Genomic DNA, 6,619 nt, shown 5'->3' on the forward strand with positions numbered 1-6,619 from the left:
GTGTCATTTTTGGTAAAAAGTGATATTTTCAACTTCTTGTTAAAAGAGACAAGTCCAATTGCTTTGATATTACATATATAGGTACTACATGTGGACCACTCTCAAATTTGTTCATTTCATGATGATATCTTGAATTCTCTAATTTTGAAGTGATATTTTCTTCTTGTTAAAAACCACAATCATTTATGGTAAAAAATGATATTTTTGAATTCTTGTTGAAAACAGCAAGTCCAATTGGATTGATACTATGCATATTGTTCATTTTCTAATGATATCTTCTGTTAGTTTAATTGAAATGTGCATTGCTAACAGCGGAGCTATCTCAGCCGAGAGGCTGCTTGTTCTCCCTAACAAACACACACATATATATACATATATATAGAAGAGCTTGAATAACTGTCTAGCATTAGAGATGTTGCAGATGCATGTACAACTGAACTGGTACACAATATGCACATTACACAAGAGACAGTTATTCCTCCATGGAGACAATACCACATGAAACTGTCCAGTGATCAAACACAGGGTGTGTCTGCTGTTGCATTCAACCCTATCCTTATGGCTCCGCCAAATGATCCTGTAATCATCTACACTACTCTGGTGCGACTACAGGAGGCTTCTACACTTAGCCACTCACACATCACAGTATGTTTTGACATGACCAAAGCACTGGAGATTGTTTGGTTACATCGAAATGAGCTTCCCAGTGTCATTCCTGCTGTTGGCGTTTGGATGCTCTTGTCTATGTCCGTGTTCTCAGGAATCGGATTTCTCTATGGTGATGCTGGCCTCAAGCACCTTCTACATGACTCTGGGGTGTTTGCTGCAGGGTCATCACAACAAAGTCTCTCAGGCAAAGACTTTGACAGAGGAGTGTATGCCATGAAACTTGTTGACGAAGTACTGCAGTTCCAGCAGTGGTGCGAGGAAAAAAAGCTACAATTACCTGAGCAATTCAACAACTTACTTGGGGATCTGTGTGCCTCAATCACTGAACCAGGTCCTTCCGACACAGTGACAGATATTCTTACACAAGAGTCTGCACAAGGAGGCAGTACAACCAATACAGAGATCTGACGCTGGAACACAGATGTCACAAAGATGAAGAGCATGTTTGATGGAACCTTTGCGGACTCATTCAATCTGAGAGAGCCACCTCCTAACCTCATAAACTTTGCAACTGGTTGTGTTGCTTCTGCACAGGTAGAACAATGTTTGACAACAGCACTTCAAAAAGGAGCTTGTACGATGCATTACCCAGATCAAACATTAAGACTATGTCTGACATGAACAAGTCTGTCAGGGTTCATGCAAAGAATGTGTCAATTTCGGGGGAAGTGATGTACATACAGCTACTGGCAGTGAATGCTGTAAAACGAGTACCTCTCCATGGAGTGATGGCTTACGAAAACGCCCCAGTTCCAGTTTATTTTCAGATGATGGTACACCTTTGTCCTGTGCATAGACTGATTTCTTGCACAAACCTGAAGACCTCCTGCCCGGTGATGAGAGCACTGTGGGTCATTGTGATGTCATTATCTTCGATGGACATGCCATCATTCAGATGCTTCCTCCATCTGCTTCTTCGGCAAATGTCACCTTCAGGGATGTGGCAGCTAACTTCATGCAATATATTATCCAGAGGAGCAACAAACATGCCAGCACTTCCATTCACATTGCATTTGACTGATATGATGACAGCATCAAAAACCAGACTAGAGACAATAGAATCAACATTAACCCAGGGCCATGAATATCGTGTAAGTTTGGACATGCAGATACTGAAAGTATGGCGTGCATTTCTCAGCAGAGAACAAAACAAAGCTTAGCTTGCCAGGTGTTATACTGACTGATCATGCGGGTCATCTTCTTGAGGAGAACCAGGTACTGTATATCAGTAGGGGTCAGATCGACAGGGATCTGAGAATAGATAGTCAGCCAGCAATCCCCGCCCTGTCCATCACTGGCATCATCACAGGAAAAAGCTGACACATGGATTGTGCTTCATGCTGTACTCGCAGCCAATGAAGGTGCAGAGCAGATTGTTTTCCACAGCCTGGACACAGATGTTCTTGTTTTGCTTGTGCATCATCGGTCAGCTATTCATGCCAGAACAATATTCTTCCTCCTACTAGATATATCCCTGTGCATACCCAATTTGAACAGCTCAGCCAAGAGCAGCGCAATATTCTCCTTGCTGTATACTGCCTTACTGGGTGTGACACGGTTAGTGCATTTCATAGACCTTCAGAATTATGATACAGAAAGCGAATCTGTTCCATCCACTTACCAATCTTGGGGACGAATTGCAGATATCCAGACAGCAGAGGACTGCTGGCACTGCATTTGCAGGTGCTTTGTATGACCAGGCCGGATGTGTCTCGCTCGATACCTTGCGGTGTAAAAAAGCAGAAAAGCAGATTACACCTAAGAAACTTCCCCAATTGAAAACAGCTTCCAACAGCATATTCTACGCACTGCATATCAATTGATCATATGGAGGCAAGCAGATGTCACCATCCCTGATATCCCAGAACCAACAGCGTATGGATACTTTAGGGAAGCCGACAATTCCATACAGCCATGCATGATGGATCAGGAACCAGCAGCACCGGAAGTCATGAATGATTTGCTGTGTACCTGCAAAGACAATTCTTGCCAAACAAACTGTACATGTCTCGACAACAACCAGCCATGTACAGCGGCATGTTCCTGCAAAGCCCAACTTCGTTGTACCAACCCTCTAACAATAGCAGCATTATATATCTATGACAGTGACACAGATACTGATGGAGATGACTAATTACACACAGAGCAGATTTTGATGATTGCCATTATTCCCTTAACGTTTATTTTGAATGGACCGGGATACTTTACATGATATATATGTCTGTATCCAAAGACACTCCTCTCACACAAATAATTTAATACCTGGTATTATACAATCACAAGATGACCATAAGTTACTCTAACAGTCATATTCCTGACATGGTTATATTCCAGCTATTTTACTATAAACAAAACTATATATCTTAAATTTGATAACTAACAGGGTCTGTACCATTGTTTTATTTGGATTGCTTGGCTGGTGAAATGCATGGTGAATGAAGAGCACATTTCATGCAATTTATAAGTGTTTCAATGCAATAAACAACTATAATACATGTATTGTATGAGCTCAATGACTAGCAGTGTTATTAGGGGCATTCATTAGAAGAATATGCACTGCAACATCTATTCTATATGTCATAGATGCACCATTTAATTCCGGGTCGCAAACACAAGTTGCCTGACCTATGTCTACTTATATAAGATATATATATAGGTATGATAATCTGTATAATATAACAAAACAATTTCTGTATGCTCTAACATTTACTTTGATTTATTGGTGAAGAACAACCTTCGTCCCATCAGTGACATATGTTTATTGTTTTGTCCTTGGCACATATTTGTCTGTTTTTTCTGTACAGTATTTGTTAAATGGAGAAACTAGACAGTATAGTGGATACTATAGTATGTGTCTATTAGATCAGACAGTGGCAGGCACCAGATAATATTCACAGACATTAACTTGCACAAGTCTGAAAATATTATAGTTAGATATGATATTATTAGACACTGGTTTGCACCAGATAGGATGGTATGGTATGTTGAAGGCCAGTGTAATGCATTCTGATTTAGTAGTATTTGTTTCCAGACAAGGTATTCAAAAAAAATATTGACAAGAATATTATGGACATACATGTATTAAAAAATAAAATGGCCTAAAATGAAAAAAAAAATATTCACCAACAAATCGATTCAATGCCACATAAAAATAAATGTGCAAGGTCAAGATCAGATCATTAATTTGGCTTTCGATATTTCTTCTTTAAAGAAGCCGGAAGTGGGACAATTTAATGCAAATATATTATAAATCAAAAGTGTCAAGCTATAATGTTCAATCAGTCTGTACCTTGAATGACGCAACCAATTTATGCTGTCCAAAAGTAGTACATTATTATGCATTCAAAATATCGTTGCTATGCTTTCACGTCGTTGTGTGGCCCAGTTAGGTCATAGCCTTCGTCTACACGGCCACAGTCGGTGTACAGGCCGGGAAAATAAATACTATGATTTCGGCCAAACGAAATAGCTTCAGATTAAATACTATTGGTCACTCGATCGGCAGCAACCTGGACTTGTTATGTCTTTGTTTATAAAATAGATTTTTGATCGTTTCTAAATAATTAAAACTCGCAAAAATAAATAGTCATAACCTGCTGGCATTGTCACATCGATTCACTACAATTATCACGAAATAACTGAAGTAATATCCATGACGTGTAAATTATGTCAGGATTTCCAATTGCCTGACTACTCTGGAGCAAGGAGCTGAGGCGATGTCACACCCGAATTCTCCGGTCACTACATGATCTTTCCGGGTTTTTTCTACGAAAAATCAGGGCCATATAAATATACACAGTTCCACAACACTTATCGATAACTTTCGCTGCATTTATACCCCCAAAAAGCGAACCAAGTGTAGCAAAACATAGGTAAAATATTGTAGGAGGGTCGTCTCCTGCACATGCACTGGAATTGAGTCCTAATCGACGATAACAACACGCGCTAAAAATGCAAGGCCTCACGGATAGACGCTGACAGTGACACCGTTGAAAGAACGCCGACCTGCAGCGTCAATGCAGTGGCACGCTATGGCCATCTGACGCATACGCAGGTGACGATCCCCCCCCCCCCCCCGCTATAACGTCTTGCTGGATAAACAACGGTTACTATACTAGAAGAACCGTGATAAAACCCATGAACTGAACGGCTGTTCAGACAAATGGCGTTGTTTATGTCATCATGGACTTCCTTCCATACTCAGAGTAACATATTGCATGTGTACATAGACCAGTTTTGTACACAATAAAAAGTTCATTGCGAAGTATCGAATTTAGGTTATTTTTTGGTGAAACATTCATATTTTTGAACCAAAAACGCCCTCAACGCTTAAAACTCACACTGAGCTGAGTCATGACGCCTAAATTCTCCTAGACTGGCAAAGTCGGGACTTCTTTTAAGTTTTACAAACAAAAATATAATTAATTCTCAATTTAGCCTTTTTAACGTGATAGCGAAAACTAGCGTGACTGCGAAAGAATTCCCGTCGGGATTTTTTTAGCGGTCAGATTAGTTTTCATGATCACGCTAAAAGGACTAAAAGAACAATTAATTATTTATTTGTAAAACAAAAAAGCAGACCCGACTTTGCCAGTCTAAACTTCTTCCTGGAATCGGCCGAGGTTTGCATGAACAAACTTCACGGTCGACATAGTGATCAGTATAAGACAGATCATGAAGGTTAAAATAGATTGACCTTCAACGTGAATAATTAGGATATCATTCCTCGACATTCTTGAAAACTCGACTACCGACCACGACTTCAACGAGCTACTTCCTATTGGGAAAAAAATGTTCAAGGTACTGAATGAATTTAAGAATTGACAGTTTCGGATTCGGGCGATTGTTTCATAACCCGGGCAATAAAACGAAAATTCATTTATTATTAAAAGATAGAAAATAATTCTTAATTAAAACTAATATTTTTTGAAAGTCGAATTGAAAAAATAGCCATTGCGTTCTTTGTGATCACAATTGCGCCACCGATTTGTTGATTTGCGATTCGACATTTGTAATGTGAATATGATCCTTCTATATGTTGTTGGTATGACCTTACCAAAATTGAAATTATTAGAGTAGTTGTATCGGCTTTCAACTCCATTACATGGAGTCCATACACACAAACTCTAAAATCTAATTCAAAATAATATTGAAATTGAGTTTTTTTTAAAATAAGAATTGTTATGTACGTATAAAACATTCCTCACTAATCGGAAACAGTTTATATTTTCTGTTTGCTTTAAGGATTATGTATATGTCTAAAAATTACGCAGGTTGACCACGCTACGCTACGCTACGCTACGCTACGCTACGCTACGCCACGCTACACCACACTACGCTACGCTACACCACGCTACGCTACACTACACTGCACTACACTGCACTGCACTACACTACACTGCACTGCACTGCACTGCACTGCACTGCACTGCACTACACTACACTACACTACACTACACTACACTGCACTACACACATCAAATAAATGTTTTATTCTGAATTTCACATACATTATGATTTAGAACACTATATGCAGACATTTTTTTGCAGTGAGCTGGGTGTTTTCACTAGCGAGAATGTTCTGTCTACTGTTTTGTTCTTGGCGTTTTGTCAACATCGTTAATACCCACTATGCGACAATTTTGTTATCCCAGAAGCAACATGAACATAATATAATGTATCGAACTTTGGGAAATAAGAAGTTGAAAATCACAATTGTTTGGAATGAAACTTACCCAGAAATTGCATAACATTCTCCGAAGCCACTTTCAGCTGCAATTTGTTTCATTTATGTGTATGTGGCGATAGAGGTGAATTTATGAGTGTGTCTAGAGGTAAAAAATTGAATCTAGAAAGGTAAGTACAATAGCCATATTACATGTACATAATGTCAGCACCCAAGAATATGTGATTCACTTACACTCATATGAACCACCTTTGATATTAGACG

The sequence above is a fragment of the Saccoglossus kowalevskii genome, chromosome 11 (assembly GCF_978046115.1).
Source record: "Saccoglossus kowalevskii chromosome 11, keSacKowa6.1, whole genome shotgun sequence".
Lineage (NCBI taxonomy): Eukaryota > Metazoa > Hemichordata > Enteropneusta > Harrimaniidae > Saccoglossus > Saccoglossus kowalevskii.